The 26,138-nt window shown below is 46.1% G+C and overlaps 1 long non-coding RNA gene across 2 annotated transcripts; it reads right to left on the reverse strand.

The window, feature by feature from the left end:
• Window positions 1–1,598: 1,598 nt before the first annotated feature.
• Window positions 1,599–25,905, reverse strand: LOC122482071. 2 transcript variants are annotated; one of them, XR_006296983.1, is made up of 3 exons: window positions 25,639–25,905; window positions 12,840–12,913; window positions 1,599–2,735 (listed from the first exon to the last, which is right to left on the reverse strand). It is a non-coding gene; the product is annotated as an uncharacterized LOC122482071 (long non-coding RNA). The 2 variants fall into 2 exon arrangements; XR_006296982.1 differs by lacking the exon at window positions 1,599–2,735 and adding an exon at window positions 11,096–11,337.
• Between the last annotated feature and the right edge of the window lie 233 nt (window positions 25,906–26,138).

Below are 26,138 nucleotides of genomic sequence, written 5' to 3' on the forward strand. Positions count from 1 at the left end.
CACTTCATTAGCATAAACTTAGGTGTGCTCCAAAGGGACTCCTTTAGGAATGACGGTAGACACTCCTATCATTCAGGAAATACCAAGCGTTTTCGGGACTCTGTCCCAGGAGCCAGCGATAAAGACCAAATATATATTCTTATATCTCACTGCTTTAAGCGCATTCTGGAAAGACGTTTTGGAACGGAGACAGGGAAAATAGAGGGACCCCGTGAAAAACTGCTTTTTTCACTCCTTTTCCTATTTCTTTTCTTGCTCAGACTTAACCCCCACCTTACACACGCCTTGTAAAAGTCAAGAATTTAACAATTTCTTTAGAGTCTTACAGCACAATAGATAACATCTGGAGACTGACCGGGCAGCCTTGTCACGAACACTTTCCAGACCACTGACTCACTAAGACCCCTGGATTCAGTGCACACGTGACTTCGGGCAAGTACCTAAAACTTGTCTTTGTTTCTGGATGCCCGAGAAGACACGTCACCGCACCGCAATCCTCAATAGAAACCCTGGGTCCCAAGCAAAGACGAGACTCACTCTTTTTCTTTCTGAGTCTCTCGGATGCTCTGTCCCTATCTGCGCTCTCTGTTTATCTTTAATAAACTCTGCTGTCCCTTCCTCTTGGCTGGTGTTTGGTTTCTCTCCTGTGCAAAACCAAGGACTCTCTTGGCTGCCCCCACAGGATCCTCCTCTGGGTCCTTGGACCCAGCCAGCCTGCATCAGAACCGTTCAGTAAAACGAGGAAGAAATGGAATAAATATGTGAAGGATCTCTGTCGCTTTAAAATGCAAGAGGCAGGGGCACCTGGGTGGCGCAGTCGGTTGAGCGGCCGACTTCAGCCAGGTCACGATCTCGCGGTCCGTGGGTTCGAGCCCCGCGTCGGGCTCTGGGCGGATGGCTCGGAGCCTGGAGCCTGTTTCCGATTCTGTGTCTCCCTCTCTCTCTGCCCCTCCCCCGTTCATGCTCTGTCTCTCTCTGTCCCAAAAATAAATAAAATAAACGTTGAAAAAAAAATAAAATAAAATGCAAGAGGCTACCCTCATGGTGCTTTACCGCAGTTAACTATTAGAAGCGTTTTGTCCCAACTGCTTCGGCTGAACTCGATTCAGCAGACATTCAAAGAGGCTCACTAGGTTTAGAGAATATGCAACCAAAGCCATGAAAAATGAATGATGAATTCAATAGAAATTATTTTGACCTTAAGGAGTGAATTATAACCAAAAAAAATATTTTTTAAGTCATACCAAAAGCAGTAATTCATTATGACAATTCATTTCGAATAAGTGTAATGAAACTGTTCTTGAATTGATAATCCAATTAAGGACAAGAAATGAATGAAAAGATTTAAATTTGTGTTAATTTGCATAAAATATGCCACTGGATGTGAAACATAATACATCACTGGGGCGCCTGGGTGGCTCAGTCCGACTTCAGCTCAGGTCATGATCTCGAGGTTCATGAGTTCGAGCCCCGCGTCAGGCTCTGTGCTGACAGCTCAGAGCCCGGAGCCTGCTTCGGATTCTGTGTCTCCCTCTCTCTCTCTCTGCCCCTCCCCCACTCATGCTCTGTCTCTCAAAAATAAATAAACATTAAAAAAATTAAAATAGCAACCTAGTATTTATTTAGCCACTCATTTCTCAGAAAAAGCTGTCTCAGAAACCACTGAGGGGGAGGATGGGACTTTCTTTTGCTAGGAAGGTATCTGTTTGGTGCTACTGAAGTTAACTCTACCCAAGCTCCAGCTGTGAAATGTGTGACAGGTGACAGAGACTAAATCACATAGTGCTTTTCGTTGTTGTCCCTGCATGTGGTCCAAGGCGATCTAATCTGAGTTTCAGGATTCTAGCTGGGAATGATGGGACAAGATGATCAGTCTTCCTCGCAAGGCTTGGGTGAGGAAATATGCCCCGTCCTCGGAGCCACCTGAACACCCCGAAAGAAGCCAGCCAGAAGAGGAAGCAGATAATGCAGAAAGCAGAGAGAGAGAGAGAGAGAGAGAACCAAGAGGAAACCTGAGTCTGCTGTTCGGCCTCCTGAGCAAAGCTGACCTCAAAGTCTACTTCTGGACTTTGTGGTGATGTAAATCAATAAAATCCATCTTTTGTGGAAGCCAGTTCGAGGTGCGCTTTTCTTTTGCACAGAGGCTGTCCTAAAAACTAAACGCAGTGCAGTTGGAGAGGAGCACCTGGGAATTCCTAAGCATTATTGAATATAAAGTGTGAAAAATAGGCAAGAACTGATTCTCATTTTTCCTGGCCTCTTTGCCTCAGCTTATATTACCCAGATATTGATAAGGATAATGATTATGATAAAAATACTTGTATGTTCTCAATACAGGAATCCAAATATGACCAAACAAATAGAATCCTTTAAGCCGGGCTTCCACTCTTTGGGTTTAAGCAATCATCCTCTGCCAATGGGAAGAGACTCAAAACCCAGTGTTCGTGGTAAGTGGTATGCTTATTTTACAGATGAGGGACACTGAGTTACAGAGAGGGTAAGTGATTTCCTAGGAGGGTCACGAGGTTGGGTAGGGACAGAGCCGAGAGTAGAACCATAGGCTTGAACCTCTGTACTAAACACCTTCTGCACTGCTGATTGGTTTCACGTCCTCATATTGGTGGGCGGTATTAATGTCCTTTGATGTAGATTCTCAAATCTTTCCACTGTAGACACTAGGAATCCACAAGACTGGAGAAGGGGCAGGCATAATTCACCTTCAAAAGTACGAACATCTCAAAAAAAAAAAAAAAAAAAAGGAAAGAAAAAGTGAGCATCTCAGCTAAGTACACATACCTTTGGTAGTTCACTACCAATGGGTCTGAATGGAGAAGGGTATGATGTACAGAGAAAGGCTGAAAAGTGCTATTCGCTAAAAGAAAGGTTGAAAAAATAGGCAATAATAACAGTAATAATAATAAAACACTTATATAATGCTTACCATGTAGGGGTCAAGCCAATTTCTTCAACGTTTATTTATTTTTGGGACAGAGAGACACAGAGCATGAACGGGGGAGGGGCAGAGAGAGAGGGAGACACAGAATCGGAAACAGGCTCCAGGCTCTGAGCCGTCAGCCCAGAGCCCGACGCGGGGCTCGAACTCACGGGCCGCGAGATCGTGACCTGGCTGAAGTCGGACGCTTAACCGACTGCGCCACCCAGGCGCCCCTAATTTCTAAGTACTTTACAGAGGTCAGCACACTTAATTTTCACGACCTATGAAACAGGTACTATTCTTACTCCCATTTTATAGATGAGGAAATTTTGACCCTGCAGTGTTGTGATGTGTAAGAAATATATATCTGGTCATACAGATGACCAAAATAGTTTTTTTTTTTAATTTATTTATTTTGAGAGAGAGTAAAAAAAAAAACATGAGCATGGGAGGGGCAGAGAGAGAGAGGGAGAGAGAGAATCCAAACAGGTTCCATGCTCAGCACAGAGCCTGACGTGGGGCTTGATCTCATGAACCCAACCCTGAGATCATGACCTGAGCTGAAATCAAAAGTCACGCTGTCAATGGACTAAGTCACCCAGGTGCCCCCAAAATAGTTTTCTTATATATATTTGGTCTTCATTTACAGATCCTGGCTCACACCTCTCCAAACCCTTGAAATTTCCTGAGTGTCGAGTGGGATAAATGTGTCTTTTGTTGCATTAAGGAAGGTGACGTTTGGACCTCACCCAAGGTGAGGGGCTGGGTACCGGGGTGACCAACCACGTGATAGGAGGATTGGAAATGTCAGCCCCACTCTCCACCTCCAGGAAGGAGAGAGAGACTAGAGGCTGAATCAGCCAATTAGTCAATCCTGACTTTGCAAGAGAGCTTCCATAAAAACCCCAAAGGACCAGCTTTGGAGAGCTTCTGGGTTGAACACATGGAGAGTAGAGGGAATGGTCCTCCTGGAGACGGCAGGGAAGCTCTGTGCCCTTCCCCCAGACCTCACCCTGTGCATCTCCTCATTTGGCTGCCGATTCATGTCCTTCACGATATCCTTTCATAAACTGATAAACATGTTTCCCTGAGTTCTGTGAGCTGCTCTGGCAAATTAAAGGCACTTAAAGAGGTCAGTGGAGCTTCCTATCTGTAGCTGGTTGGGCCAGAGGCACAGGTAACAGCGTAGGGCTTGCAATCGGCATTTGGAGCGTTGGGGCTAAGGTGCGGGGGGCAGTGTTGAAGGACCGAGCCCTTAACCTGTGGGATCTGATGCTATCTCTGGTGGTTGGTGTCCGAATGGACTTGAATTCTCAGACTGGTGTCAGAATTGCTGGGGGCTGTGCGTGTGGGAACATGCCCTCCTACAGCAGGATTGGGTCTGGGAACCCAAAGAGAGACACAGATTGTCTTACATGAAGTAACATGCTCAAGGTCACCGTTCCTAAAATGGGGAAGTCAATCTGAAATGGGATGACCTGGCTCCAGAGTGTATATTCGGAATCTTATTCAGAACATACTTACTATGTTCCTCGTGATGAATCATTTCACCTTGGGTCAACCCTACTGCTTTATAAAATGTTGTACCTTTTTTTTTTTTTTAAACGTTTTTATTTATTTTTGAGACAGAGAGAGACAGAGCATGAGCAGGGGAGGGGCAGAGAGAGAGAGAGAGTGAGACACAGAATCCCAAGCAGGCTCCAGGCTCCGAGCTGTCAGCACAGAGCCCGACGCGGGGCTCGAACTCCCAGACTGTGAGATCGTGACCTGAGCCGAAGTCAGACGCTTGACTGACTGAGCCACCCAGGCACCCCTAAAATGTTGTACCTTTATTCCTCACGTATGTTGCTCCTTTTTCTTCTGCTATTTTGGCCACTAGAACACCAGGAAGACGTTTTTTTTTAGTTTATTTTGAGAGAGACAGAGTGCGCACATGTGAGTGGGGGAGGGGCAGAGAGAGATGGAGAGAGAGAATCCCAAGCAGGCTCTGTGCTGTTAGCACAGAGTGCCACATGGGGCTTGAACTCATGAACCAGGAGATCATGACCTGAACTGAAGTCGGGCACTTAACTGACTGAGCCACCCGGGTGCCCCAGAAATGATTTCCATAGAGAAAACTTCTTTCTTCCCTTCTTTTTCTTTCCTTCCTTCCTTCCTTCCTTCCTTCCTTCCTTCCTTCCTTCTTTCCTTCATTTGTTGTTGGGCTCCGTGCCCAACGTGGGGCTCAAACTCACCACCCTGAGGTCAAGTGCCACGGGCCCTAGTGACGGAGCCAGCCAGGCACCCTGAGAAAACTTTTTCAATTCTTCATTTCTTCATTCCTTGAATATACAGTGTGCCTACTGTGTGCTCATGTGTGCTTGTTGTTGGGAACTCAGGGACATTTAATGTTTCTACTGAGTTACACTTTGCATATTCCAAAGCTTTCTACAAAGGTCTTCGTGCATATAAACCTTATTCTAGGTCGCTGCTCCCAAATTCAGAGGTGTTGGCCTCTGACTATAGGGGCAAGGTGAGGAAAGTACCTGACCACAAGGAAGCTGAAAACGCAACTCCCCACCTTTGGATACTGTGAGTTATATGTTCTTTCTCAAGGCTTCACAAGGCAATTTTGCCCCATCTCCCAGGCTACGGCATGGCCTCCAGGTAAAGATGTACCGGATTCTGGTTTTGATCTGCCAACCATGTGGGTCAAATCGGTAACACGATTAAGGCCATTAGTAGGTATGTCCGTTATACCTCGATAAAGCTGAGGTTAAAAAAAAAAAAAGCCCCTCCTACCAAATAGCCCTAGTTCAGAAATGTACAAGCTCAGTGTTTCTGCTGTTTGTAAAGAAGCTTCACAGATTTAAAAAAGGCGGGGGGGGGGTGTGCCTGGGGGGGCTCAGTCAATTGAGCATCCAACTCTTGATTTCAGCTCAGGTCATGATCTCACGGTTCATGGGTTCAAGCATGCAGGTCTGCGTGGGTGGCTTCGATCCTGCTTGGGAGTCTCTCTCCTCTCTCTCTGCCCCTTCCCAGCTCATGGTCTCTCTCTCTCAAAATAAATGAATAAGTACTAAAAAAAAAAAAAAAAAAAGAAGTTTCAGAGACTTTGACTCTGTCTAGATCTCTCATGTTCTGGCTCCAAGGAGCACTGATCAAAGATCTTTCCACAAAATCACTACCAGATGTTGGCCCTTCAGACAGCTGGAAAGGCTCATCCTTAGCAAAGGAATGTCTCCTAGCAGGCGTCTCCATTACCTATCCCTTCTGAGTTCACTTACATGGAAAAAACACAAACAAAACAAAACAACAACAAAGGAAGAAACAAACAAACAAGAACAAAGGAAGAGAAGACGGGTAGAAGGAGGAAAAACGGCACTTCAATTTTGCTTGTAAAAAATGTAATTTCTTGGAATGTGACTCTCGTATTCTTAAAAATGTTAACGGCGTTACTGAGTTATAATTGACACGCCATAAAATTCACCCATTATAAGCGTACAGTTTGATAATTTTTAGTAAATTTCTGCAGTTGTGCAACCATCCCCATATACCCTCACATTCCAGAGAACATCCATCACTCCAGAAATTTCACTCCAGTTTGGTTGGTGATTATTGTTATTTTATAACCTCTTTGTTTGGAGTCTCAGACAGTGAACTCAGTGGATACACCTATAATGGATGCTTTTTATATTCACTTTGTCTCTGCCCAGGGCAAGAATCCCTACTTTATTTCCCCTGAGATCTTTTGTAGGATACTATTTCCCCTAATTTTCTTACCCTCCATTCATTTGAAAGGTCTTTAGTTCTCCACAGATGACAGGTTGACTTCTGATATTTACTCCGTGTGCTCATCGGCATTTAATGACATCTTTGGGGTGCAGCATTTTGGGCCCTTTGCAAAATAGTCTTCTAATCAGTACAACAGACAAGCTTTTGGCTGAGGTTGAAAATGACAGGTACCCGGTTCAATTCCTGCTATGAAAGCATTTTCTGTGAATATAAGAATCACCAGTCATAAAATTAAAGGATAAATTTTTTTTTTTCCCATGAGGAGGTGTAGATTTATCTCACCCCTTTGAAAAGTGCTTATCTTTTTTTTTTTTGAAAAAAAATTTTTACTTAATTTTTTTTTTAACGTTTATTTATTTTTGAGACAGAGAGAGACAGAGCATGAACGGGGGAGGGGCAGAGAGAGAGGGAGACACAGAATCGGAAACAGGCTCCAGGCTCCGAGCTGTCAGCACAGAGCCCGACGCGGGACTCGAACTTGTGAACTGTGAGATCATGGCCTGAGCTGGAGTCGGTCGGACGTTCAACCAACTGAGCCACTCAGGCGCCCCAAAGAGTGCTCATCTTAATATTGAGGATGGCAGGGCAGATTATGGTGCCGGAGGCACGTGGAATGACGGGCACTGACAGAGATGCTGAGTCCCAAGCCCCAGACTGAGCCCTGTGCTCAGTTACTCATGACTCTGGTGCAGTGGACATTATGGTGGCCTCTCTACCATCCATTCTGCCCTTGCCCCATTTTGGCCCAGCCGGGGGCTTAGAATGGGACTGGCCACACCTGGGTCTGAGAGGGGGCCAGGACAGCTTTGGTTGTGGTTGGCATTTCCCACACCCGTAGCGACTGGTTCAGAGTCAGGTAACAAGGGCACAACTGACCCATTCGGAGTGTAAGATTCTTATTTATGGGTGGTGGTGGGAAGGCACTTCATTCTCCCCTCATTCCCTGCCTCCCACTCTTTCTTCAAGTCAGGCGGGTCAGTAAAAGCCTTCGAGTATCTAACACAGCTTGGGTTGGACTTCGTTACTCGCGGCGTCGCAAGGGGTCCTTGAGGACACGCCTTACGGTAACACTGTAAGGGAAGTGTTATTATTATCTAACCTTCACAGACTGAAAAACTGAAGGTTGCGGAAGCTTGATTTGCTTGCAAATTGCTCGAAACCCCCGTGATTTCAGGGCCCACCTTACTTAGCGTCGCGCTATGGTACCTCTCTCGTCCTGTGTAAGCTGCTCCCATTTCCCTGCGCCCTGAATGACGCAGGATGGCATCACTAGATTGAACCAACAAAACACAGATAAGTCCAGATACGAAATATATCCCTTGAGCTTTCCATTCGAGCCCATGAATGTAAATGAACTGAGAAAAGTATTGGAAATTGCCGGGAAAAGAAATAATTCCATTATAATGAAGAGACGGCTATTTTCAAGTCAAAGGGAGGAGGGACGCCGGGTCCGAGCGAGGGCACCCTGCACAGCTCGAACAGCCCAGGAGCCAGCAGGAAGTGCTCCCATTCCAGAAAGTGGTTCCTTCTGCACTCCGCACAGTACCAGTCCTGGTGCAGGTTTAAGCGCTTTCTGAAACCACTGGCGCTTCACGTGGAGGCACATTTGCTGGAAAGGACTTTCGGTCCAGGCAGAGTCCTTTTCCTGGCGTTTGGAAAGGAGTTCAAAGTCCAGCTCCAGAGGGCAGAGAGCCCGACTCCGAGGGCAAGGTTGAAATCTTCACCCTGGGGGAGGCGCGGCTACCAGAAAAGGGACAAGGAGGCGGATTTGCATTTTGCCAAGAAGCCCCAAAGGAAACAGCATGGAGGCACAATGATGCTCAGCCTGGAAACCAGGAACTCTCTTGAAAGACAGAATGTCCACTCCAGCGTCTTCCTCTCCACCACAGTGGCTAGCAGTCTGAATGAAGCCACGCAGTCACTGGAAATAGGTCGGGAGTCTGCCCAGGAGCTCGTTACCGAAACAGTGTCATCTTTGACAACTCAGACCTCCACGCAGGGGCGGTTGGCCTGGGTGGGGAGCCTTGCCCTCAGAGGCCCAGTCTGAACTCTGCCTTTGTTCCCGTGGCTACGGCCAGACAAGCGTTGTCAGTGCTCCACCCACCTTCCTCCTGCATAGACACTTGTTTAAAGATTCAAACGTGAGTTATCATAAAAAAGAACCTTTAAAAAACATATACAGATATATACATAGATACAGATGAGGATTAGTCGGCAAGACAGGCAACCTTGGGGCGCCTGGATGGCTCAGTCAGTTAAGCGTCGCCTCTTGATTTCAGCTCAGTTCATGATCCTAGGGTCGTGGGATCGAGCCCTGCACTGGGCTCCATGCCGAGGGTGGAGCCTTCTTGGGATTCTCTCTCTCTCCCCATGCCCCTCCCCTGCTTGCATGCGTGTGCATGCTCTCGCAATTAAAAAAAAAAAAAAGAAAAAAGGCAATCTTGCTTTGCTTGGGAAAAAGCTAAGAATTGCAAATGGCTGGTTCTGCTTTATCATAATGTTTTGTATTAGGTGGGGGTGACTAGGATTTAATGTTCTAGGAGCTTTTGTAGATAAAGAAGAACATTATTCGGGGTGCCCGGGTGGCTCAGTCGGTTAAGCATCTGACTTCAGCTCGGGTCATGATCTCGCGGTCCGTGAGTTCAAGCCCCGCATCAGGCTCTGGGCTGACGGCTCAGAGCCTGGAGCCTGCTTCCGACTCTGTGTCTCCCTCTCTCTCTGCCCCTCCCCCGTTCATGCTCTGTCTCTCTAGGTCTCAAAAAATAAATAAACGTTAAAAAAAATAAAAAAAAACATTATTCTTTCATTAATGTTAATTAAAAAAAATGTTTCATTGCTATTCAACAAGCTTTAGAAATCCAGAAAGAAAGAAAGAAAGAAAGAAAGAAAGAAAGAAAGAAAGGAGAATGCATGTGCTCAGGTGTGCCAGGATACAAAACTGAAAATATCCATAACAGCATTGTTTATAACTGCCAAAATCTGGAAATATATGTTCATCAAGAATAAAATGGCTCAGGGGCACCTGGGTGGCTCAGTCAGTTGGGCATCTGACTTCGGCTCAGGTCATGATCTTGCAGTTCGTGAGTTCGAGCCCCACATCGGGCTCCATGCTGACAGCTCAGGGCCTGGAGCCTGCTTTGGATTCTGTCTCCCTCTCTCTCTGTTCCTCCCCTGCTTGCACTCTGTCTCTCTCGCTTTCTTTTTTTTTTTTTAATTTTCTTTTAATGTTTTATTTATTTATTTATTATTTTTTTTTTTTAATTTTTTTTTCAACGTTTTTATTTATTTTTGGGACAGAGAGAGACAGAGCATGAACGGGGAAGGGGCAGAGAGAGAGGGAGACACAGAATCGGAAACAGGCTCCAGGCTCTGAGCCATCAGCCCAGAGCCCGACGCGGGGCTCAAACTCACGGACCGCGAGATTGTGACCTGGCTGAAGTCGGACGCTTAACCGACTGCGCCACCCAGGCGCCCCTGTTTTATTTATTTTTGAGACAGAGAGAGACACAGCATGAGCAGGGGAGGGGCAGAGAGACAAGGAGACACAGAATCCGAAGCAGGCTCCGGGCTCTGAGCTGTCAGCACAGAGCCTGATGCGGGGCTTGAACTCACGGACCGTGAGATCATGACCCGAGCTGAAGTCGGACGCTTAACCGACTGAACTACCCAGGCGCCCCTCTCTCGCTTTCAAAACATAAATAAACATTAAAAAAAAAAAAAAGAATAAAATGGCTCAGGGCACCTGGGTGGTTCAGTTGGTTAATCATCTGACTCTTGATTTCGGCTCAGGTCACGATCTTACTGTTTATGAGTTCGAGCCCCGCGTCGGGCTCCATGCTGACAGCTCAGGGCCTGGAGCCTGCTTTGGATTCTGTGTCTCCCTCTCTCTCTGTTCCTCCCCTGCTTGCACTCTGTCTCTCTCACTTTCTTTCTTTCGTTCTTTCTTTCTTTTTAAATTTTCTTTTAATGTTTTATTTATTTCTGAGACAGAGAGAGAGCATGAGCAGGGGAGGGGCAGAGTGACAGGGAGACACAGAATCTGAAACAGGCTCCAGGCTCTGAGCCGTCAGCACAGAGCCCGACACGGGGCTCGAACTCACGGACCGTGAGATCATGACCTGAGCTGAAGTCGGACGCTTAACCGACTGAGCCACCCAGGCGCCCCTCTCTCACTTTCAAAACATAAATAAACATTAAAACAAAAAAAAAGAATAAAAAGGCTCAGGGCACCTGGGTGGTTCAGTTGGTTAATCATCTGACTCTTGATTTCGGCTCAGGTCACGATCTTACTGTTTATGAGTTCGAGCCCCGCGTCGGGCTCTGTCCTGACAGCTCAGAGCCTGAAGCCTGTTTCGGATTCTGTGTCTCCCTCTCTCTCTGCCCCTCCCCCACTCATGCTCGGTCTCTCTCTCTCTCTCTCAAAAATAAGCATTAAAAAATTAAAAAAAAATTACAAATGTACCAGAGCACACCAAACGTCATCTTTGTACTTGGATTCAGAACCCATTTGATGCTGCAGGATAACTGGCTTCAGCATAATTTACAACTTCTTGGATTAGGCAAAATAAAAAAAATGAACCTGACCTTTAGATTTTCAAGACGTGGCCTGTATGGGAAGAAAAAGATCTCTGGGAAGGAAAAAAAAAAAAAAAAAGAGGTTAGAGTGGGAGAGAGCCAAAGCATAAGAGACCCCTAAAAACTGAGAACAAACTGAGGGTTGATGCGGGGGGGGGGGGGGGGGGGGGGGAGGGAGGGGAGGGTGGGTGATGGGCATTGAGAAGGGCACCTTTTGGGATGAGCACTGGGTGTTGTAGGGAAACCAATTTGACAATAAACTTCAGATATTGAAAAAAAGAAAAAAAGAAAAAGATCTCAAGAAAACAGTAGAGTCTGACACTAAAAAAGAAACAATCAAGTCAGGGGCACTGCAAAGGCCCATGCGGATTGATGCTCGCAACAGGAAGCAGCGATTCTGCAGTGATATAGCCCAGTTTTTTACCGAGAGGATTAATAAACTGAAAAAACTTAAAAAGAGTAAAACGGATGAGTAAGTTGCGGCATACGATTCATACAATGGAATATTTTACGCCAATACACATGAGTGGGCCATGCAGGCTAAATCAAATAACACGGATGAATCTCGTAATGTTGAACTACAGAGAGGTTATAGGGAAATACTGCAGTATAATTTCACTTATATGCAATTAAAAAATAGGCAAACATTGTGTAGTGTTTTGAGATGCATGCATAAATGGTAAAATTTTGAAGAAAAGCAAGGAAATCATCACTGTGGAAGTTAGGATCATGCCCCTCTAGACAGAAGGGAGAGTGTTGTGAAGGCATGAGGTTACAGCGGGTGACTACGGTCTGGTCCGGCAACACAGTTCCTTGACCAAGGTGGTGAATGCACGGGATGTACTTTATAATCACTTTTATGCACATTTCTGTATGTGTGTTATATTTCACAATGAGACCCCCCCCCCGCCCCCAGAGTCAAAAGAATATCCCCAGAGAAACAGGTAAGAGTTAAAAATCTTCCTGTGATTGTTTGCTTTGTTATTTTACTGTTGGTACAATTTTTCCGAGACAAGGACACAATCCCTGCGATGAAGTCCAGTTGAACAGAAACTGACTAGAGTATCATTTGGAAACCTGTGTCTCAGAATAGTGCAAACTACAACTTCATAGTGGAACCTCATCTTAAATACGTGTCAAGGTCAACCATACTCAAAGTTTTAAAAAAGGTAAAAGATATATGCCAGCTAGAGATATAAGAAAACAGGCACTAAATATACCAATGGAAATCAATGTTCAAATAACATAGGTTTGTAAGTATTTATATATCTCTCTCTCTATATAAAACATTGATAAAAACTTGTAATTTTTATGTGGTTGCATAAAAATAGAAACGTGCCTTATGTTTTACAATTTACATGGTTGACATACCTTCTAAACAGTTTGATTACCTCTCCAATTCCTCTTACACACACACACACACACACACACACACACACACACACACTGCTGGAAGCTGGGGGAGGAAGGAACATGTTCTCTTTGCCCTTTACTCACATCAAACTTATAACCTCCCGAAACAAAACAAATTATAGCTTTTTGGATGATTTTCTACCTTCAGCGGAAGTACAACTTCTTCCTGCCTCTCTCGGGTCGGCTGTGATGTCAGCCAAGTGACACCTGAAGCTGCTAGAAACATTAAGAAAGAAGAAAGAGGGGAAAGAGGCACAATTAGTATTTTTTACTTTGTGATAATACGTACCTCTTTCCTCTCCTCGAGTTCCTTGAATTTGATGTGACTGATTTCCTCCCAGGTAAGGTGGTGACCTTCCACCATGTCCCTTTCTTATGCTAGTTGACACATTTATCAATCTTTTCTAAGCGAAGAGAGAAAGGCAGGTGACTTATGAAAATATAGCCAGTATAGAGTTTCCTTCAGATAACACTTTTCTTATGAGGAAATACAGATATTGAGTCGGTGAGTGGTCCACCTGATTAAAAACACATTAAATCTAGGGGCACCTGGGTGGCTCAGTCAGTTAAGCATCCGATATCAGCTCAGTCATGATCTCACGGTTGGTGGGTTCGAGCCCCACGTTGGTCTCTGTGCTGACAGCTCAGAGCCTGGATCCTGCTTCGGATTCTGGGTCTCCCTCTCCCTCTGCTCCTCCCCCTCCCCTGCTTGTTCTCGGTCTCTCAAAAAGAAATCAAAGTTAAAAAAAATTTTTTTTTAAACACAGTAAATCTTATTTTTTTTTAAATTTTTTTTTTCAACGTTTATTTATTTTTGGGACAGAGAGAGACAGAGCATGAACGGGGGAGGGGCAGAGAGAGAGGGAGACACAGAATCGGAAACAGGCTCCAGGCTCTGAGCCATCAGCCCAGAGCCCGACGCAGGGCTCGAACTCACAGACCGTGAGATCGTGACCTGGCTGAAGTTGGACGCTTAACCGACTGCGCCACCCAGGCGCCCCCAGTAAATCTTATTTTTATGAAAATGCAACCACTTGTTAGCTTTTAAAAATTAACCAAAACTCTTCTAATATTAAATTTTAAACATAACATTAATGGAAAAATGTTATCAAAAAGAGGTACCATCTGTCCATTTGGCTGCAAAATGAAGGTGGGGTCAAAATGTTCCTGTTTCTCAGGGGATTATAAAAATGAATCGCAGGCCACATGGTTGGCTTAGTCAGGAGAGATATAACTCTTGATCTCAGGGTTGTAAGTTCGAGCCCCACGTCGGTTGTAGAGATTACTTAAAAATAAAATCTTTAGGGGTGCCTGGGTGGCTCAGTCAGTTGAGTGTCTGACTTCAGCTCAGGTCATGATCTCACAGCTCTGTGAGTTTGAGCCCCGCATCAGGCTCTGTGCTGACAGCTCGGAGCCTGGAGCCTGCTTGGGATTCTGTGTCTCCCTCTCTCTCTCTGCCCCTCCCCCGCACACACTCTGTCTCTCTCTGTCAAAAATAAATAAAAATGTTAAAAAAATGAAAACAAAAATAAAGTAAAATCTTTAAAAAAAATAAAAATGAATCATTACGTTTTAAAATATGGGGGAACACTGATATAAGCTGAGATCATTGTAAGGAAGGCTGTGGGTAAATTTCCTTCAGAATCCTTGCCTATTTCAGTAAATCAGAGCTCCGTCATCCAAACCAGAAGTAATAATCTCTCTCTTTTTTCTTTTCTTTTTTTTTGTTGTTGTTGTTGTTGGACTCTCTCAGCGCTTTCCTTAATTTCTTTTATGGCACTTAACACGTTCGACTGTGACTTACAGTTCTGTCTGTATTTTCTCTCTCTCCTTGACTGTAAGTATCTTATGGGTAGGTAACACCTAGGGTTTCTTGATTCACCAGTGAGTCTTTGTGTCTTGCACAATGCTTCGCCCAGCATGTGGTTACTGGATGCGAGCATAGATGAGAGACTGAGTCAGCAGCATCGTTTTCTTTTCTTTTCTTTTTTTTTTTCCTTCCTGGCTTTGGCAACCACGTCTGCTGAGTGTATCAAACAACCCCAGACATTAGGCTGTGTAATCCCATGGAAATGAGACCCGACTCCTAGCAAGAGAAATTCTGAATCCCTAGCCCAGGTGAGTATCAGAAAAGGCAGATTTAACAGAGTTAACTTTTAGAGGCATTAAGTCAATCACAACGCATGACCTGTGATCATAGCCCCAAATGACCTACCGCTCCCAACAAGGCCTCATAAAGCAGTGGTCACTCCTTGGCAGGTCTGCTGCAGCATTTTATGCAAGAAGAAAGTTGAACATCTAGAAAATTGCTAACATCAAGTCAACAGCAATGGCAAACAAGATGGAGGCCTTACAGGCTTTGCACAAGAAAGAAACTGCTATTGTTTTTGCGTAAGAAATAAATTGTTATGATGTTCCTTCCAAGCGGAAGTATCCTCTTACGTGAGGACACGCTTACTTCTTAGGAGGTAAAGGATTCAAAGACGACCCCACTGGTGCACAGAATCTAACAGTGCTCCTGTTTTCTCTCCACTTTCTCCTAACTCTTCAAATTTTTCCCTCTCTATGAATAATTCTCATTAACATACAAGATATGCTATTATTTCCTCCCAATCTTATTATTATTTTTTTTAACGTTTATTTATTTCTGAGAGACAGAGAGAGGGACAGAGCATGAGCCGGTGAAGGACAGAGAGGGGGGAGACACAGAATCCGAAGCAGGCTCCAGACTCTGGGCTGTCAGCACAGAGCCTGACGCGGGGCTTGAACTCACAGACAGTGAGACCATGACCTGAGCCCAAGTTGGATGCTCAACCAACTGAGCCACCCGGGCGCCCCAAACAGGCTTCAGGCTCTGAGCTGTCAGTGCAGAGCCAGACGCGGGGCTCGAACTCGCAAACCATGAGATCATGACCTGAGCTGAAGTCGGACGCTCAACCAACTGAGCCACCCAGGCGCCCCACCCTCCCAATCTTAGACACAAAATACTTTGACCCACTTCTTGCTCCAGCGGATGTCCCATTTCTCGTCTCTCTTTCATCACAAAACTTCTTGAGAGAGTTGTCTATCCTTGTTTGTTTGTCTGTCTGTTTATAAGTAGACTCCAACCTGGGTTTTGAACTCACAACCGTGACATCAAGAGTCACATGCTCCACCAACCGAGCCAGCTAGTTGCCCCCCTCACATTTTTTCTTTCTTTTTTTAATGTTTATTTATTTTTGAGAGAGAGAGAGAGAATGAGAGACAGAATGCGGTGGGGCGGGGGGGGGGGGTGGCAGAGAAAAAGGGAGACACAGAATCCGAAGCAGGCTCCAGGCTCTGAGCTGTCACCATAGAGCCTGATGCGGGGCTCGAACTCAGGAACTGTGAGATGACATGAGCCAAAGTCCAACGCTTAACCGACTGAGCCGCCCAGGCGCCCTGTCCACTCCTTGCTTCTTAATGTTGGAGTTCCCCCAGCTCAGTCCAGAGACCTGCTCTCTTGCTGTCATCACCCGTGGAGGGATTTCATCCCATCTCATGACTAAATTTCATCTGTGCACTAAAGACGCTCAACAGACGTCTGTAGTGTAGACCTGTCTCCCAAATTCCAGGTCTATTAGACCCCACTGTCTACTTGACAACCTTACTTCACAGTCTCATGCGTATCCTAGATTTAACATGTCCCAGACTGAACCCATTATCTTCTCATCCCTTCTACTCCACCCATACTCCCCACCATCTCAATGAACGGTCGCTACTAATACTTGGAGTCATCTTGACCTCCCTCTTCTTATCCATTCTCACATCCTCTCCCAAATCCCGTTGGCTCTTCCTTCACCATAGATCCAGAATCCAACCACTTCTCCCTACCTTCATTGCTGCCATCTTGGTTTGAGTCCCAGGTCCTTGGTTTGAGCCCCAAACCTCCCTTTCACCTGGACCATTCCTCTTGCCTGGATCATTGCACCTCTTGCCTAACTGGTCTCTGTGCCCCTCCTCTTGCTCCCCTCAGGTCTATTTTCCACCTAGCAGAGTGATCTTTTTAAAACATAAGGGGATCAGGTCACTTCTCTGTTCAAAACTTTCCAGCAGCTCCCGTCTTAAGGAGCCACAGACGTCACCTCCTACTTGCTCTAACACTCATTCTGCTTTGGCCACACTGGCCCTGCCAGGCCTGTTCCTGACTCAGGGCCTTCTGTTACCTCTGCTTGGAATGCTCTCCCACAGATACCCCCTTGGCTCCCTTCTTCACTCCCTTCAAGTCCTTCTTCAGATGTTTCTTGCCCAGGTCTTCTCTGACCACCCTACTTAAAATGGAAACACTAATCTCAGCATCATTCCCCTTCCTGGATCTGTTTTAATCTATAGCATTTGTCTCCTTTTAATATACTATACAATCTATTTACTTATTTTATTTCCACCCCCCCCCCAACCCCCCAGCATATAAGCTCCACAGGGGCAGGAATTGTTTTGTTTTTTATGCCGTTACATCTCTGTATCTAGTCAGCGCTCAATAAATACGTGTTGAATAGTCATGTACTTTTCTAGATACAGGGATTTTAGCAAAACACAAGGTGGGCCAGGTCTCTGACCCCGAAAGGGTTTACATCCTCTTGGTGGGAGATAGTGTGGGGGGGAGGGAAGGCGATAATCAAATAAACAGGCAAATGAAAATACTTCCGATCTTGATGAAGTGCCACGAAAGAACTAAACGGGATATAGTAAAAGAATAACAGAGAAAGCAAGGTGACTTACGTGCACAGAAGCCACGTGAGTATTCGGACCTTGTCTACCTTGTTCAGGGTGGTGACGGGACTTTCCAGGGTGGGGGTGGAGGTTCTCTATTTGGAACCTGTTGAGAAATAGGAACCTAGGAGATGCAAGAGTGGACATTTCTAAAAGCCACCTTGATTATTAACAAAACGAGCTAAGACTTGACCCCCAAACAGGAAACACTCAGGCTAAATGAGGCAGTGGCACATTTGGACAACCGACCGAAGCCTTGCCCCGAGGGACAGAGTCTGCCCCAGTTTGCTTACCACAGCTGGGAGAGGACCGGAATTTCCGCTCCCCGAAGGCAGGCAAACGGTACGGTACCGTCAGATCAAAGCACGGAGTCTAGTATTTGCAGCTCCTACCCCAAAGCCGGCAAGCAGCTAACTTCTTCCTCCTGCCCTGGAGGAGAGTGAGTTGAGCCGGCAGCCTGTGGCGGGAAGTGGCATTCAAATTCTCCGTCCCTGGACACATAAGGAGGAGGACGAGCGAGCGTGTCCTGCCAGCGGGCTGTGGCAGCGGGAGGACCCAGATTCCCTGCTGAGGGGCAGGAGGTGGACACAGGACTCCAGCTGTGGCCCTCTGGATCCGCCACCGTGTCTGCGAGAGGCCAGGCCTCCCCAGGGCCCGTCCCACCCGCGGGGTGCAATGCTAATTCAGGCCCGTTCCTGCAGGAGGTGGGATTTTTCCATTCGGCAACTTGGCCCAAATCTTCCTTAGAACTGCTCTGCAGAGTGAGACTCTTTCTCCTCAATGCTGCTTCCTTCCCCCTCGCCTTTCCACAGTGGCTGACCTGTAGTCAGTCTGAAAGCACCCCTCACCCTCTCTTTTGCCCCTCATCCTCCACATGTGCTTCCCTACCTCAATCTCTCACTCGTCTAATTCTAGCCGGGTGTCTGCCTCTCAGAGGACCACACGTATTGTATGCTCAGTGCCTAGAACAGGGCCTAAAATGCAAAGGGCTCAATAAATATTTGTTGAATGAATTAACGCACGGATGAAGATGTGACATTTGAGCTAAGATCTGAAGGATGAGAAGGAACCAGCCTCGCAAAAAGCTGGGGGAAGAGTTTTTCAGGTAAATGAGATGCCAAGTACAAAGGCCTCTAGGAGAGAAAGAGCTTGTCTTTTTTTTTTTTTTTAAATTAGTTTTTTTTTTTTAAGTTTATTTATTTTAAGAGAGAGAGAGAGAGTGCGCATGCGGGGGAGGGGGCAGAGAGAGCATCCCAGGCAGGCACTGCACGGTCAATGGGAAGCCCAATGTGGGGCTTGAACCCATGAACCATGAGATCCTGACCTGAGCTGAAGTCAGACACTTAACTGACTGAGCCACCCAGGCGCCCCAAGAGTTTGTCTTATTGAAGAGTGAAGGCTGAAGCACAGGAGAAAGGGCGTGTGGTATAAAATGAGGCAAGAGAATCCGAGGTGGCCAAATGTCTTAGGATCTTACAAGTCATGATAAGGATCTTGCCATTTTATTCAATGGACAATGGGAATCACTGAGGGGGTTTCTGAATGGGTAAATGACATGATCTGTGTTTTAAGAAGGTCTCACTGCCTGTTTTCTGCAGTGCAGATTGTAAAGGGACAGGAGTGAAATGGGACCAGTGAAATAGCCCCACAGGAGACGATGGTAGCTTGGTTTCAAGGACTGCAGGGGAGTTGGAAAGAAGACAATGGGGAGCTCATGAACATGTGGAGTACGGCCGGCTGGAACTGGCTGGCAGACTGTGTGAAGGGAAGGAGAAATCAAGGATGATGCCAAGGCTTTGGGCTTGGGCCACTGGACGGCTAATGAGGACATTCGCTCTGGGGGCAGGGGAGAGGGCAGATGTGTGGCGGCGAAGTAACTATTACACAGCCCAATACAAATATCACCGAGGCAGCTGGACGTGTCAGTGGAATTCAGGGAAGAGATTTTGACTACAAATACATACTTGGCAATCAGCATATGTACACGCTCTCTAGAGCCATGGGCCCGAGGGCTGCCTGGGTGGCTCAGTCAGTTAAGCATCTGACTCTTGATTTTGGCTCAGGTCATGATCTCACGGTTCATGGGTTTGAGCCCTGCGTAGGGCTCCGTACCAACAGTGCAGAGGCTGGGTGGGGTTCTGTCTCTACCTCTCTGCCCCTCCCCTGCTCATGCTCTCTCTCAAAATAAATAAATGAAACTTAAAAAAAAAAATAGAGCCATGGACTGGAGACTTAGGGAAGGAGGGGGTTCCACCTGGTGCCCTGTGGCTCTACGATATCTATCTATCTATCTATCTATCTATCTATCTATCTATCTATCTTTATGCCTTTTTAAAAAAAGATTTTAAGTAATCTCTATATCCAATGTGGGGCTTGAACTTAAAACTTCAAGATCAAGAGTTTCATGCTCTACTGACTGAGCCAGCCAGGCGCCCCTTTGCAATATTTAAAGGTTGGGTGAGGAGGCAGCAAATGAATCCGAGAAAGAGCTTCCGGCGGAAAACCAGAGTGTGGGGCCTCATGGAAGCCAATATAGGGGACAGTGTTTCCCAAGTGCCCAATTGTGCTGGCTGCTGCTGAGAAGGCCAGCAGGTGTTGGGACACAGAAATGGAACTGATCTGGGCCTAATGGAGGTGACTGGTGACTCTGACAAGAGAATTTTCTCAGAATGGTATAGGAGTAAGGGAGGGCATGGAAATAATAAAAGGTATCTCTTTTGGGATGTTTTGCGGTCAAGGAAGCCTAGAAAGAAGGCATTGTTGGAAGGAGATGTAGGGTCAAAGTAGAGGTTTTTTTAAAACTTCATCCCCGGGGCACCTGGGTGGCTCAGTCGGTTAAGCATCCGACTTCAACTCAGGTCACGATCTCGCGGTCCATGAGTTCGAGCCCCGCGTCGGGCTCTGTGCTGCCAGCTCAGAGCCTGGAGCCTGCTTCCCATTCTGTGTCTCCCTCTCTCTCTGCCCCTCCCCCATTCATGCTCTGTCTCTCTCTGTCTCAAAAATAAATAAATGTTAAAAAAAAATTAAAAAAAAACCCCACTTCATCCTGAAGGGTTTTCTGCTTCTTTTTTTTTAATGTTTGTTTATTTTTGAGAGAGAGAGAGAGAGGGAGAGAGGCAAAGAGAGACGGAGACGCAGAATCCGAGGCAGGCTCCAAGCTCTCAGCTGTCAGCACAGAGCCCGATGCGGGGCTCAAACTTGTGAACCGCGAGATCATGACCTGAGCCGAAGTCAGATGCTTAACTGACTGAGCCACCCAGGAGCCCCTAGGGTAGAGGTTTTTTAAGTTTGTCTTCCTACAGCAGATGATGTGTCCAGCAGGGAGGGAGAAAAATGATGGTGCAAAAGAAAGGGAATAAATCCTGGACCAAAGTCCTTCAGAAGGTGGGAGGGGAGGGAATCCAGAGTCCAGGGGAAGGGGTCGATGGCAGTAGGGAAAACAGAATGTACTTATAGATCCCAAGGGAGATCACCTAGGAGAAGATGGAGCTTTGTAGATCATTAGGAAGACACGTTTGGATCCAGTGAACTCTCTATGTGCTGGTACTTGAATAAAAGCTATTCCTAAAAGGGTTCTGGAAAAAATAAAAATAAAGCCCCCCCCACAATTCCTCTCCCTTTATAAAATCACAAAATCTGCCCGTGGTGTGCCTTTATTTTGTCTCGTGTTTCAGTTTGTCCTATGGTCTCCTCCTTTATCTGTCACTAGGATTTAAAAGTACTTTTGGGGCGCCTGGGTGGCTCAGTCAGCTGAGCTTCTGACTTTGGCTCAGGTCATGATCTTGTGGTTCGTGAGTTCGAGCCCCACGTGAGGCTCTGTGCTGACAGCTCAGAGCCTGGAGCCTGCTTTGGATACTGTGTCTCCCTCTCTGTTCCGCCCCCACTCGTGATCTCTCTCTGTCTCTCTTTCAAAAGTAAACATTAAAGAAAAGATTAAAAAATAAAAGTACTTTTGCTCATTTCCAGGTAGAACTGATTTGTCTTGGGCCCTGATGCTTGGTAGCTCCCAAGAGCGGAAGACATTATTTTCCACGGTCCAAAGGGGCTGAAGTAATGAGCAAATGGCAGACACTGAACAAAACGACAAATATGAGCGAAGTATCATGAACACGTCTGAGACGCTTTTATGCTATAGTGGGAAAGCTTCCCCTAAGGGAAGTGGTAGGACTCTAGCACTTAGGGTAAAACACAAATGTAAAAAGCACTAAAAACTGTATTCGTCCTGGAAAACACCTGGGAGTACAGTAGTATGTGACCCAAGGGACTTCATCTCTAATTTTCATGATTTTTACAAAATTACATCGTATTGACACAAAATATCGTAGAGTTGAAGAAAAAGAAAGGGAGTAGAGTCCCCTTGGAAATGGTAAAAACGTTGATATCGTGTCCTTGTAACTCACGGAGATATTTGTGTGACAGGATAGGACTCAGGGGAAGCAAGGTTCCTGATCATTTTCTTGTTTGACGTGGGGCAGGCCATTTAACCCTGAAAATTTTGTTCTCCCCTCACAAAACGGGAGGGATATTTCTTACAATATATGACTATTGTTATGGACTGAACATCCCTAAAGTGATGGTATTACAGTGGGCTCTGGAACAACAGAGTGGTTTGGGGGTACCAACCCCCCCCCCCACCCCAGGTCTAAATTTCATGTATAACTTTTAGGGCATCTGGGGGGCTAAGTCGGTTAAGCATCCAACTTCAGCTTGGGTCACGATCTTGTGGTTTGTGAGTTCCAGCCCCACATAGGGCTTCTCTGCTGTCAGCGTGGAGCCCGCTTGAGACCCTCTGCCCCCCCTTCTCTTTGCACCCCCCCTCAAAAATAAATAAACATACAAAAATTTTAATTTCATGTATAACTTTTGACTCCTCAAAAACTGGACTATTAATAGGCTACCCAATCAGAAGCCTTCCTGATAATATAAATGTTGATAAATATATATTTTGCGTGTTATGTGTATCATAAACCGTATTCTTACAATAAAGTGTCTAGAGAAAAGAGGTTACTAAGAAAATGATAAGAGGGTGCCTGGGTGGCTCAGTTGGTTAAGCATCCGACTCTTGATTTTGGCTCAGGTCATGATCTCGCAGTTCATGGGATCCAGCCCTGGGTCTGGCTCTGCACCGACAGTGTGGAGCCTGCTTGAGATTCTCTCTCTCTCTCTCTCTCTCTCTCTCTCACCCTCCCTCTCTCTCTCTGCCCCTCTCCCCCCACTTGTGTACTCTCTCTCTCAAAATAAGTAAACATTAAAAAAAAAAAGAGAGGGTGCCTCAGTGGTTCAATTGGTTAATCGGCTCAGGTCATGACCTTGCTGTTTGTGAGTTCAAGCCCCAAATTGGGCTCTGTGCTCACAGTTCAGAGCTTCAGAGCCTGGAGCTTGCTTGGGATTCTGTGTCTCCTTCTCTCTCTGCTCCTCCTCTGCTCACACTCTGTCTCTCTTTTTCTCACAATAGATAAACACTAGGGGGGCCCGGCTGGCTCAGTCAGTTAAGCGTCCGACTTCGGCTCAGGTCGTGGTCTCACAGTTTGTGGGTTCAAGCCCCGCATCAGGCTCTGTGCTGACAGCTCAGAGCCTGGAGCCTGTTTCCGATTCTGTGTCTCTCTCTCTCTCTCTCTCTCTCTCTCTGCCCTTCCCCCACTTGTACTCTGTCTCAAAATAAATAAACACTAGAAACAATTTTTTTTAAAAAGAAAGCAACTAGACACATAAGGCCACCTAATGTAGGATTCCACTGATGTGTCCAGAACAGGAAAATTCAGAGACAGAAGGCAGGTTACTGGGCTGCCCCCAGGGAGGAGAGGGGAGAGTGGGAAGTGACCTGCTCATAGGTATGTGGTCTCTTTTTGGGGTGATGAAATTGTTCTGGAATTAGTGATGGTCGTACAACTGTGAATACACTGACCTCTGCATACTTTAAATGAGTGAATTGTATGGTGTGTGAATTAGATCACAATAAGGATGTTGAAAACAAGGAGTGAGAAGTGAATATATTAACATCGATGTCACCCGGAGTCCAAATTCTGGTTTACCCGGAATTCCTTTCCTGGAGAGCAGATAATTTGCAAAGCCAGTAGTGGTCTCATTTTGCTCACAAATTCCTTGCATATCTAGCTGTCGGCTTACTATTCTAAGCAAGTACCAAAGGGGGAAAAATTGAAATTCTTCTAATTCTAGAATACAATCTTTAAGATTATGGGTTAGTAAACCATCCAACAAAGTATATTCTTTGGGATGTGGCAGAATCTAGAATTTTATGATACTGCTACGTTGAATGCTCAGTTTAGATTTCTACATTACAAAATATTTGTATACTTCAGAGAACAGATCGGCGATTGACAGAGTGGGGTAGGGGTGAGCGAAATGGGTCAGGCGGTCAAAAGGTACACACTCCCAGTTGTAAGTCCTGGGGATTTAACGTACAGCATGGGACTATAGTTAACAATACTGTATTATAGATTTGCCATACATATGTATAAAATACTGCATTATATATTGTATTGAGAATTGCCAGGGTGCCTGGATGGCTCAGTTGGTTAAGTGTCAGACTCACATTTGGTAGGATCAAGCCCTGCATCGGGCTCTGTGCTGACAGTGCACAGCCTGCTTGGGATTCTCTGTCTCCCTCTTTCTCTGTCCCTCCCCTCCTCTCTCAAAATAAATAAATAAAATAAACATTGAAAAAGAAAATTGCTAAGACAATAATTCTTTAAAAAAATGTTTTTTTTAATGTTTATTTATTTTTGAGAGAGACAGACAGACAGAATGTGAGCAGGGGAGGGGCAGAGAGAAAGGGAGACACAGAATCTTCAGCAGGCTCCAGGCTCTGAGCTGTCAGTACAGAGCCCGACGCGGGGCTCGAACTCACGAACCGTGAGATCACAACCCAAGACGAAGTTGAACACTTAACCGACTGAGCCGCTCAGGTGCCCCAACGAAGACAATAATTCTTAAAAGTTCTCATCACAAGAAAAATACTGTAACTATATGTGTGGTGACAGATGTTAACTATCTTGGTAATTATTTTGCAAAATATACATATATCAAATCATATTGTAACCCTCTTGCACTGCTCGCGGGAATGCTACCTGGAGCAGGCGGTGTGGAAAAAAGAATGGGGGGGGTTCCTCAAAAAGTTAAAAACAGAACTAGCCTCTGATCCAGCAACTGCACTACTGGGTATTTACGCAAAGAATACAAAAATATTAACTCAAAGGGAAACGTGAAGTTCATAGCAGCATTATAGACAATGGTCAAATTATGGAAATAGCCCGTGTCCATGGAATGATGAATGGATAAAGAAGAGGAACGGAATGGAATATTACTCAGCCATGAAAAAGAATGGAATCTTGCCATTTGTAAGGACATGGATGGAGGTATAGAGTGTTATGTTAAATGAAATAAGTGGGTTAGAGAAAGACAAATACTGTATGATTTCAAGCATATTTGGAATTTAAGAAACAAAACAAATGAGCAAAGAGAAGGAAAAAAAAAAAAGAGAGACAGAAAGGCAAACCAAGAAGCAGACTCTTAACTGGAGAACAAACTGATAGTTACCAGAGGGCAGGTGGGTGGAGGGTAGGTGAAATAGGTGATGGGAATCAAGGACTGTACTTTGTATCATGAGCCCTGGGTGTTATATGCAAGTGCTGAATCACTAGATTGTGCACCTGAAACTAATATTACACTGTATGTGAACTAACTGGAATCCTTTTTTTTTTTGAGAAAGAGAATGAGCTGGGGAGAAGGGCAGGGGGGGAGAGGGAATCCTAAGCGGGACCCAAGCTCGGCATGGAGGCCGACATGGGGCTCGATCCCACAACCTTGGGATCATGACCTGAGCCGCAATCAAGTCAGATGCTCAACCAACCGAGCCACCCAGGCGCTCCTGAACTAACCGTAACTTAAATAAAAACTTACAACACAGCCCCCCCCCCACCCACAAAACCTTATGTTGTACATCTAAAACTGATAGGATTTTAATAATTGCCTATCTCGATTAAAAAATGGTATTCTTGTGCAAGTAAGAATGCTTTCTTTGACAGCAAAAGCTTTTCTCATGTCTGTGCAAGCACTTTGAAATTTTCTGGGTCTATCATTTATACTCTCAAATTTTACCGTCACTTTGGAACATGCTAAAAAAAAAAAAACCCCAAAACAAACCAAAGCAGAAAGTCTCTAAAAGGCAAAAGCCAAATAAATAGAAGTTGTACTTTCGAGTTTCCTTCCAGATGGGCTTTCTCGGCGGAGGTAGAAGAGGGTCCAAAGGTTTTTTTCAGAACGTGAGCGCTCAATACGTTACAGAACCGGCCCCAGCAGGGAGACGTTTTCCGTTGTCCTTTACGTGGTCTGCATCGCCGAGCCGCGAAACAGCAATCGCCTGGGAACAACGGCAGCGCGGCGGGGTCGCGGCGCAGGCCCCCGTCCCCTCCACGCCCAGCTTCCCGCCAGCCCGGCCCTCCCGGGAGCCTACCTGGACCCGCCCTCCGCGCCGGCCACCCCCGCGCCGTCGCCATGGCACCGCCCGGCCCCGCCCCCCGCGCGCCGCCCGCCCTTAGCCCCCGCTCGCCCCTCCCCCTCCGGGACTGCTGCGGGGGGAGGGGGTGGGGCGGGAGCGGGAGGAGACGCCGGCGAGAGGAAATCGGCGGCGCGACGCCCGCGGCCCATTGGCTGCCTCGTCCTGGAGCCAGAAGCCCCGCCTCCCTGGCGGGGG

This window comes from Prionailurus bengalensis, chromosome C1 (assembly GCF_016509475.1).
Source record: "Prionailurus bengalensis isolate Pbe53 chromosome C1, Fcat_Pben_1.1_paternal_pri, whole genome shotgun sequence".
Classification (NCBI taxonomy): Eukaryota; Metazoa; Chordata; class Mammalia; order Carnivora; family Felidae; genus Prionailurus; species Prionailurus bengalensis.